Source organism: Phyllostomus hastatus, unplaced genomic scaffold (genome assembly GCF_019186645.2).
Source record: "Phyllostomus hastatus isolate PE091 unplaced genomic scaffold, TTU_PhHast_1.1 phas_scaffold_200, whole genome shotgun sequence".
NCBI classification, from domain to species: Eukaryota; Metazoa; Chordata; class Mammalia; order Chiroptera; family Phyllostomidae; genus Phyllostomus; species Phyllostomus hastatus.
The window spans coordinates 12729396-12740467 of NW_025334016.1; the positions used below are offsets into that span (position 1 = coordinate 12729396).

The following is an 11072-nucleotide window of genomic DNA, read 5'->3' on the forward strand; positions in this document are numbered from 1 at the left end:
TTCTCATTTCTCATCTACTCAGAGGTATAACACCACTATCATACAGATTTAAATGAGATTTAAACCACTAAAGTGGTTAAATGAGATTTAACCACTTTAAATGAGATTTAAAACACCACTATCATACAGATTTAAATGCGCACATAACGCATGGGTAAGACCATACCTTCCAGATCATAATGACTAGGGTGCTAGGAGATGGAACATCCAGTGGAAACAAAACCTAGATTAAAATCTTCTATTTCTACATGGAGCTTCCTCTTGGGGGAGAAATAGGAGGCAGAAGCTCAATTTTTATATCTAATTTGGTCTTTTTCTCCCCTCTGGAACACTTACCTCTTTATTGAAAACCTTATTTCGCTTTCTTTTTGTTAAAGTTTGACATTGTGAATTATTAACCTTTGTTTTTCACCCCCAGCTCCAGCTTGCCCTTGTACTCCTGGCCCTGCCTCAGACACAGCAGGTCCAAGGTTTCTGTCCCAGGGTAGAGATATTTTGCAGAAATGCAAATAGAATCAAAGATCCCAAGATCAGCTATTGTGTTTCAGAAGAGACTTCAGAAAATTTACACAGATAAAACAGGACTAAAAGAAAGGCTTTTAAAGTTGTAGCAGTTTAAGTTTTTTGAATACTGAGAAATAGATAAATATGTGGTCTGTACAAAGGATTTCCAGTCATCCCAGACTAGATAAACCTCCCACAGACTGAAGGGAGGGCAGAAAGGGAGGCCAAGAGTTGCTGATGACATTCAAGGCCAGGGGATCCCATCCCTCATCTTAGACCCCATTGAGCCTTAAAAACACACTCCACATATTCTCTCTCTGGCCTCTTGCTCTGGGGTCAGCTGTTCACTGAGAAATATCCACACCCCCCCAACATTTCTGGTGGATGCATGCCTGTCCAAGGGAGTGAACAAAGAATGAGTTCAGGATGGAATTTTGAGGGACTAAAATTGGGGCAGATTAAAATGATTAACAACTCAGTGATGTTCAATCCCTTCTGTCTGCAACTACTAACCCTCAATGGTTTCTAGCTTAAAAACCCTCTGAATTTGGGGGATGCTTAATGGCCTGAAAGCACTGTGTATCATGGTTAAAAGCAAATATTGTTCCTCCAGCTGGGTTGCATGGATGTACATGAAGAGGAACCCACTGAATCACAGGCACATCTTGGAGATGTGGGTTTGGTTCCAGGCCACCACAATAAAACTATGTGTAATTTACTGATAGAGGGTTTCACCTTCAATTTGTAAAAAAAAAAAAATGCAGCACCTGTGAAGCACAACAAAGCACAATAAAATGAGGCATGCCTATACAGGCAAACTGCAGTGTATAAGTTGCTTTTTGTGCATTTTTCGAGGGAGAGGGGTTGTAGATGTGATCAGTTTCTGAGGGGGTTCAGAGACTTATGACATTTTTGCAGGAAGGTGTTCTGGATCTGTGCTTTATTAACTGCACACCCTATGAACACTCATTTCCCAATCCCTTGGAGTGGGGAAAACAATACCAAGCACACAGAGTTATTGTGAGGAATTAATTAGAAGGTTCTTCATAAATAAATTGATTTTTAAATGAAGGGCATTCATGTGTCAGCCTCCCTTATCACCCCCATGAATGGCTCTATTACATAAAGAGCAATTGGTTAAGAGTTCGGATAGCAGAGATACACATTTTTCAAAAATGTATGTGTACATAGTTTATATGTTACATAATGATGTATTTAATCCTTTATTTTTCAAGGAATGTTTTTCATAGATTATTTGGTATTGTGGGATTTAAAAATAATGATGATTCTGATAATGATAATTCCTTGTACATGTGTAGCCTGTACTCTTCTCATTTACAATATCTCATCGGTTGTTGACAAAGCCCTCCTCTTATTCTTGTAAATGAAATGAGGCTATTACTGGGTCTGCAGTGTTTGGTTGCCATGGTTTGAGTTCGTTTCATAAGCTGTTGCTTGGCAATCCCATGTGTCAGCTAGCTCTTTCCCTCAGCACTCTCACTACACACTGTCTGAAGTATAATGAGACCGAGGCTGGGCAAAGGAGTATGTAGGTCTCCAAGCACTTTCTACCTTCCCTCACAGTGCTCTTACCATGGTGCCTGATAGATGAGTTGAGAGCAGAGCAACAAAGTGATTATGAACATGAGATTCAGAGTCATGCAGCCCTGGGTTTAAATTCTGACTCCATATTTGGCTCGGTGTGTTCTTTAACTATTCACTTAGAAGCCTGTTTGAGTCTCAGTGTCCCCAAGCTAAAGGGGTGATAATAGTCAGCTCCTAGAGTGGATGTGAAGATGGAGGGAGAAATTCAATTTAAAGCACCTGCACATAGTAGGTGCTCAATAGCTGTAACCTATTCTAATACGGGAGATGGGGGGTGGTGAAACCATAACTTTTCTTGTTCTGCAGTAAAATGCTCTGATGTAGCAGCCAGTTTGGATTTAGTTTGTATAGTTATGTTCCACTTGCCTTGATATATAGAAAGAGTGGGCCTAATGAAAATCTATGGAGTAAAACAGAATTTTATAAATGATCAGGGCCAAGGAAAAGAACAGGGGGTGTTATTACCAAAAGAAAGACAAATAGGGGAGCAGCAGAGGCAGAATAAATCAATAAAAGATGTTCACTCCAGGTAGTGGGTAGGTGGGCGCTGTGCATTCAAAGGGGCTTGTACTGGGGATGTCCATCTCCTCTCTAGATAAACAGATACCCACAGGTGATAGTGTGCTGGTAAAACAGTTCTCAGAGTGAGAAAAACCCTGATTTGTAGCATTTGCCTATTTCCATGGTTTACATATTCCTACTATGACAAATTTTAAGCTACTAACATGTCTTTGAACAGAATGTAGAGTTGGGAAGAGATGCCTACAATCCATTTTCAGAAACTCATGGAGTCTACTGTAGCACAGAACTTATCCCTTCCCCAGGAGCAGCTTTATTGTTTTTTTCTCACTGGTGGACATTCACAACAAGCCCCTGTCAGTTTTTATAGCAGTTCAGGGAGGTCAGTTTTCAAGACTGCTCTTCTGCCCTTCAATTTCTCTAGACTGGAAGGATATAGCTGAGGAATTTTTTTTTCTCAGGTTGTACAGGCCCAGCCCACATCTTTCTAGGCTGGCTCCCATGCCCTTTCCTTCCCAGGACTAGGACCCTATGACCTTTCTACAATCCAAGGGAGACTTGGGAGCTAAGAATCACCTGTGCGAATGTCTTATATGAGGCAGCATCTTTCTTTCAAAGTTATCTTCTTTTACTTTTTTTCATAACACAACTCAAACACACTGCCCTCATCATAGTCTTTCATATTCTTAGTCAGTTCTACCATGTATGTGACTTTAGTACTTTTATATTAGCCACTAACCAGTTTTTAAATTAATCATTCTTAAAGTAATCTGTGCCACCATACAACTTCACCTGAGAGAATATTGTACTTTTCTGATTCCGGTAGCTAGAGTAGACACACAACTGCAGGGGTTTGAATTCCCTTGTGGACTCTTAGGTTTCAAGTGTGAGTCAGTGATTTTCATTCACAGCATGGGTACATTGGCCACCTTTTGGTCAAAATATGCCGTATATGTTTTACATTCAACTTGGTCCATAATTTTTATTTCCTCCTCATTCAATATCTGATGAGGTCCAGATGAATGGTTTTTGCAGTTACTGTGCCCTAAAACATGCTTTGTTCCCTATAAATCAGCAGAACTATACTAGGAGGTTTTTGTTGTGTAGGTAGTAGAAGAGAAAACTAGATATATTATCCTACAACTTTCTAAGGAGGATAGGCCCTATTAGCAGAAGATTTTTAGGGGGTGGAAGCTAGGGACCAGGTCATCAGGCTTAATGTGATCTGTCACAGATCTGAGGGTTTTTCTTTTTTTAGTAGTAGGTGGAGTATACAAGTTTGGAGGGAAAAGCTAGAAGAGACTTAAATTTCCCTGAAAGAATAAGAGGAAAGATCAAGAGAACCTGGGCAAAATCTCTGAGGAAGGGAACAAAGCCAAGGAAAATGAAAGGCTGTTTCTGAGATGGTGCAGGTGGTAGGAAAGAGAGGAATATGATCTCTGGAGACTGAAAAGAAAGATTTAGGAGAAAAAAAATAATGTCTCCTGGGGACTTTCTAGCTAAATTCTGTTGGAGCAATCCTTCAAACATATCTCCCTTGGGAAATCTTTGTTTAATTCCATGAGGCTCACTGTTTGATGGAACTGGATTCTCTTTGGCAAATATGAACAAAATCTGGCATCAAGATTTAGATATGGAGAAAAAGAGAGCTTGTGGGTCAGGGAAGCAGGCATGTGGTTTATATTCACTCTTGTATGAATGAAGGGAAGGGATATCATTGCATGAAAGACCTAGTGTTTTGCATTTATTGGTTAGGTTGAGGTGCAGGGTATTTACTTAGTCTAATTTGAGGATCACAGGCTAGAGAGGCACAGAGAGGACAGGGATAGAGTCTCCTCCAATTTGAGTCTACAGGATCCTTGAACTTCTCCTCAAGCTGACTACCCAGGAGTAGGCCTGGGCTTTATGTTCATCAGAGATGCTGCCCAGGAGGTATAGACCCTTGCTGAGGACAGTCTTGCCTGACTGGAAGAACAGTTTGTCAGAAGAAATAGGTATACATTAGGTGGTGGCAGGGAACCCATAGAGTCAACAATCATTTCATTACCAGTGTTTCTAACATATTTGAAAAATGTGCTTTCTTCTCCAGTCCCAGGTGCTTTGAGAGCTGCAGGCTTGGGTGCAGAGATGGCCAAGTCTGAGAACCACACCATGCACAACCAGTCCTGAAAATGGCACAGAAATGGCATCAAGAAATCCCGATAACAAAGATATGAATCTTTTAACAAAGTAGACTCCAAGTTCCTGAGGAACATGTGCTTTGCCGAGAAGCACAAGAAGGGCCTGAAGAAGTTGCAGGCCAACAGCGCCAAGGCCAAGAACTCATGTGACAAGGCTATCAAGGCCTTGGTCAAACCCAAGGAGGTTAAGCCCAAGATCCCAAAGGGCAGCAGCCACAAGCTCAGTTGACTTGCTTACATTGCTCACACCAAGCTCAGGAAACATTCTCATGCCTGCATTGCCATGGGTCTCAGGCTCTGGTGGCCAAAGGACAAAACCAAGGCTCAAACCAAGCCCTAGGCTGCAGATGTGGCTGTGGCTCAGACTCCAGCTCCAGCTCAGTCTCAGGCTTCCAAAGGTGCCTAGGCTCCTGTGAAGTCTCCACAGTAGAGGCCTCCGTCTGCCAACATGTGGACAAAAGGATTGGTATGCCCCCTGGGCTGCTGTCTGCATGGGGCTGGGGTCTTCCTGTCATCTGTGCAAATAAACCTGAGACAGGATCTGTAAAAAGAAAAAGAGAAAAAGAAGAGCCCTGGCTGGTGTGGCTCAGTGGATTGAGCACTGGCCTGCGAACCAAAGGGTTGCTGGTTCGATTCCTGTTCAGGTCACATGCCTGGGTTGTGGGTTGGGTTGCTGGTGGGGGTGGTATGAGAGGTAGTCATACATTGATGTTTATCTCCATCTCTTTCTCCCTGCCTTCCCCTTTGCCTAAAAAATAAATAAATAAAATCTTAAAAAAAAAGAAAAATGGGTGTGTCAAGAAGGAGCTTGGGACTTTTACTCAACAATATTTACCTTTCAGCCTTTGTACCCAATTATTTAAATGTTAGTAAGGAGTGAGGGTGCTGTTTTTTATGCATCATGAAAAACTCTTAAAACTTTTCATGTTGATTTTACATTTGGGGCTTATTGTCAGATACCAAGAAAGTTTATTTCTAACTTATTTTCAGGAAAATTTTGCCTCACTGCTTTATAAGAAAATGTATTTATTTTTAAAATATATTTTATTGATTATGCTATTACAGTTGTCCAATTTTTTTCTCCCCTTCATTCCCCTCTGTGCTGTACCCTGACCAACCATCATTCCTCCACTTTAGTTCATGCCCATGGGTCATATATATAAGTTCTTTGGCTTCTTCATTTCCCATACTATATTCTTAACCTCCCCCTGTCTATTTGTACCATCATTTATGCTTCTTATTCCCTGTAACTTTCCCCCCATTCTCCCCTCTCTCCCTTTCCATTGATAACCCTTCATGTGATCTCTATTTCTGTGAATCTGTTTCTGTTTTAGCTGTTTGCTTTGTTTTTGCTTTTTTTTAGGTTCGGTTGTTGATAGTTCTGAGTTTGCTGTAATTTTACTGTTCATATTTTTGATCTTCTTTTTCTTAGACAAGTCCTTTTAACATTTCCTGTAATATGGGCTTGGTGATGATGACCTCCTTTAACTAGACCTTATCTGAGAAGCACTTTATCTGTACTTCCATTCTCTATTTACTTATTTAGTTTTTTATTTTTTAAAATATAGTTTACTGATTATGCTATCACAGTTCTCCCATTTCCCCCTTCACTCCCCTCCACCCTGTATACCCTCTCCCACTTACATTCCCCCCTTTAGTTCATGTCCATGTGTCATATGTATAAGTTCTTTAGCTTCTATATTTCCCATACTATTCTTACCCTCCCCCTGTCTATTTTCTACCTACCATCTATGCTACTCATTCTCTGTACCTTTTCCCCCTCTCTCTTCCTCCCACTCCACTGTTGATAACCCTCCATGTGATCTCCATTTCTATGATTCTGTTCCTGGTGTAGTTGTTTGCTTAGTTTGTTTTTGCTTTTGTTTTAGATGTGGTTGTTAATAATTGTGAGTTTGCTGTTGTTTTACTGTACATGTTTTTTATTTTCTTTTGTTAGATAAGTCCCTTTAACATTTCATATAATAAGGGCTTGGTGATGATGAACTCCTTTAACTTGACATTATCTGGGGAGCACTTTCTCTGCCCTTCCATTCTAAATGAAAACTTTGCTAGATTGAGGAATCTTGGATGTAGGTCCTCCCCTTTCATGACTTGGGATACTTCTTTCCAGCCCCTTCTTGCCTGTAAGGTCTCTTTTGAGAAATCAGCTGACAGTCTTATGGGAACTCCTTCACAGGTAACTGTCTCCTTTTCTCTTGCTGCTTCTAGGATTCTGTCCTTCATTTTAATCTTGGGTAATGTAATTATGATGTGCCTTGGTGTGCTCCTCCTTGGGTCCAACTTCTTTGGGACTCTCTGAGCTTCCTGGACTTCCTGAACATCTATTTCCTTTGCCAGTTTGGGGAAGTTCTCCTTCACTATTTGTTCAGATAAGTTTTCCACTTGTTGCTCTTCCTCTTTTCCTTCTGGTACCCCTATAATTGGGATGTTGGAATGTTTAAAGGTGTCCTGGAGGTTCCTAAGCCTGTCCTCATTTTTTTGAATTCTTATTTCTCCATTCTTTCCTGTTTGGTTGTTTCTTTCTCCCTTCTGGTCCACTCCATTGATGTGAGATCCAGCTTTCTTTCCATCACTATTGGATCCCTGTGTATTTTTCTTCATTTCACTTATTGTAGCCTTCATTTTTTCATCTAATTTGTGACCAAAATCAACCAATTCTGATTACCAGTGCTTTGAACTGTGCATCTGATAGGCTGGCTACTTCTTCATCACTTAGTTGTTTTTTTCTGGAGCTTTGATCTGTTCTTCCATTTGGGCCATTTTTTTTGTCTTGATACACCTGTTTCATAGTGAGGGACAGAGCCTTAGGTATTCACTAGGGAGGGGCAACCCACGTCACTGCGTTGTGACGTTGTATGTGGGGAAGGGGTCTGAGAGGGAACAATGGCTCTTGCTCAGCTGTCTGCCAGCTTTTAGTCACTTCCCCTGCTTTGCACAAGGAAATAGGGCCATTCTGGTGCTGATTCCCATGTGGGTTGGCTTGTGTATGTTCTAGGACCCTGTGGGTCTCTTCAACGATCTCTCCTGTGAGGCTGGGAGTTTCTCCCGCTGCTGCCACCTCAACCACCACAGGTGTTTTCAATCAGTGGTTTTAGGCTTTATTTCCCTGTGCTGGAGCTCTGGGTTGCGTGGTCTGTCTCGCCCCTTAATTATTCCTCCCTGTTTATCTGCATGCAAATGTGGGACTGCTAGCTCCACCAGCCGCCACCATAGACTTGCTGCCCGGCTGCAGCCTTGCACACCCTGCTCTACAATCCAGCACTGGGTCTGCCAGCCGCCACCTTCCTGGCCCAGTTCTCCAGCCACTGCCTTGCTGCGAGTCCTCTCTGCGCACTGGTCTCTGCGCCTCCTACCGGTCTGGATGAGTGTGTCTCCTTTAACTCCTTGGTTGTCAGACTTCCATACAGTTTGATTTTCTGTCAGTTCTGGTTGGTTTTTGTTTTTAAATTGTTGTCCTTCTTTTGGTTGTGTTAAGAGGCACAGTGTGTCTACCTATGCCTCCATCTTGGTTGGAAGTCCCTCATGAGGCATACATTTGATTTTTTTTAATGTTTCATATGAAAACTACAAGCTACCTTAATTTACATGTGTTTCCTCATTGTAAATAAGCCTGTTGTCTTATCTGGATTTTTTTCTTATATACATGGTCTACCAATTTAACTACTTTTGTGGTTTTAATCCTGTATTGTTATTATTTCTTTGTTTTGTGAAAAGAGGAAAAATAAAAGCTGGAATCATCCACCCCCCCCCAAAAAAAAGCTTAGAAAATGCCACACAGGGTTTAAAAATTAATTAAATGTCCAAATTGGAACACCTTGGAATATTCACATTCTCAATTCTGATAGAACGATTATGACATCAAAATAATATCGAAGCCTGATAAAAATTGTGCAAATTAAAAGTTTATTGAATATGAAAATAATACACAAAGAGAAATCATTGAAACATTTTATTTTATGTTTATTGAATTGATTAGGGTGACATTGGTTAATAAAATTATATGGGTTTCAGGTATATAATTCTGGAATACATTATCTGAATATTGTACTATGTGTTGATGACCCCAAGTCAAGTTTCCTTCCATCACCATTTATCCCCCCTTTTACTCTTAAATGTATGTTTAAAAATTCACATCCCCCAAAAGTGGCTAGAACAGTAACCTAAAATACTTTAAAAGTGAACATGGTCAATTGTTACAAAGTATAAACTGCTGTTAGGAGATATTCATTTTCAGCCAATTTCCAAAGGTTTATGAAAACTTCAAAAACTGAACAGAATAAAATTACTTACCTTTAAAAGGAAATCGAAATCAAAATAAAAAATATCAAAAGAACCACAACAAGGAAACAACTTTATAAAAACCTAAAACACATCTAACTTGACTCATAAAAATCATTGAAAAGCCATTCACATTTACTGAAAGATCCTAATTGTTGATTAGCAATATTTCATTTTAAACCAATTTAAAATTTTATAATTTTGCCCAAATTGTACAATGGCACCCTCTAAAATGTCTTCTTTCCCAAGTTCTCCTGTATTCTTTTCAAACTAAGTCTTCAACACAATTAAGCAGCTGCAGAGCAGGCCAGGAGGCATCCCTTTAGCAATTATAAATGGAAACAGATCACACAAAGATCAGGGCTCTGGTTTCTGTCCTTCACACCATGAAATAACTTTGCCAAACCAAAGGTTTCAGGTCAGCTTGTCCCATCATGAAATAGCCTTTTCCCACAACAAGGATCAAGAAGTACCCCCAACAGTTCCCAACTAGACCTAGGGCTCCCTCCCCCTCAGTAGAATTCTCTTTCCCTGAATGGAAACAGAAGCCTTTTACAGAGCTTGTGGTAGTGCAAGATCATACTGATGTCACAGGAAGAAAACTCTACCTGTTTCCCCTCTCAGATGGCTTCTGCAGTTGGGTGATGATAGTCAACCTTGGTCTTTTTCCTTTTTTGCTGGCTACTGGAGGTGACTTGGAGATTCTTTAGTATTTGTGAATATCTTCTATGTACAGGCCAAAATCTGAAGCAACTGGGTGGGGTGTTGATGGAGAAAGGTAAAGTCCATGGTATGGGAGTTGGAGCAGGTTGAAGAGGTCAAGTGCCTCATGTTGTGGAGAGCAGAAGTTAGGGCTCTAGTTTGGAATGGAGCTATGCCATGGTGAGGTGAAAGTTATCTGGGGTGAGCTGCCTCATTTCAGGAATGGCCAATATATGGGTCCTAATGTGGGCATGAACACCTTCAAGGTGCAAAAGGCAGAAGTGAATGCATAGTTAGAGCTGTGCTGTTGGGGGCTAAGATATTCATCCAGGCTGGCCAGGGGTTATTCCCAGATACTGTATTCCATCAAATCCAAGATGTCATCAAATGTAAAGTGTACCATTATTTTAGGTATCACTACACTAACAAAGTAAAAAGACTGCCAATGAAATCATGCCATAATGTTGTCTTTGCACTTATAATTTTTAATTTTTACCTATTGAAAGTTATTCTTATGTAGACATAGTATTTTTTCATATATAGCTCTTATGAATATATATAATATATAGCAATATAAATAGCTTTTAAAGTATTTCTAAAATTTCTTCACATCTATAACTTGATGATTCTAAATCACATCTCAGCTCAGAGTTGGAATTCATGTTTTTCCACATTATACTGTCCTCTATGCCATCAAGATTGTTGGTGATGCCACATTTCTTAGAAGACTAACTACTCTCCAGGGATTTTCTTCCATGTTACAAGTTTTCACGTGGACTTTCTTCCTTGGTTTGTGAAAAACAATTCTGTTGAACAATCCTGTTATCTCAATAAAAAAACATAGCAGAGTTTGAGCTACTTGTAGGTATTTTCATTGCTTTAGGCTCAAAATACACTTGGTTGTTGCTCTGCATTAAAAAAATGTGGAATTGCAACAATTTAACCATGTTTCAGGTACCTATTGCTTCATAATAAACCACAGCTATGCAGATCAGCATTTCCAGCCTGAGGGCTGCCATTACTCCGTATGCCAATATGCCTCTGAGTGTTGAACTTTGCTTCAAATCTCTTTATTTTTCATTTTTGAGAAAACCATATAGATTCACAAGAAGTTGCAAAAATAGTAGAGAGAGGTTCCACATGCTCATCACCTAGCTCCCCGCAATGAGGACATCTTACATAATTTATAGTGCATTGTCAAAACCAGGAAATCAGTTGTCACAATACAATTAACTAGACTACAGATATTAACGCAGATTTTAC

At 40.2% G+C, this 11072-nt stretch overlaps 1 pseudogene; it reads left to right on the forward strand.

The window, feature by feature from the left end:
- Positions 1–4755: 4755 nt before the first annotated feature.
- LOC123832825 lies at positions 4756–5238 on the forward strand (annotated as a pseudogene).
- The last annotated feature ends 5834 nt before the right edge of the window (positions 5239–11072 follow it).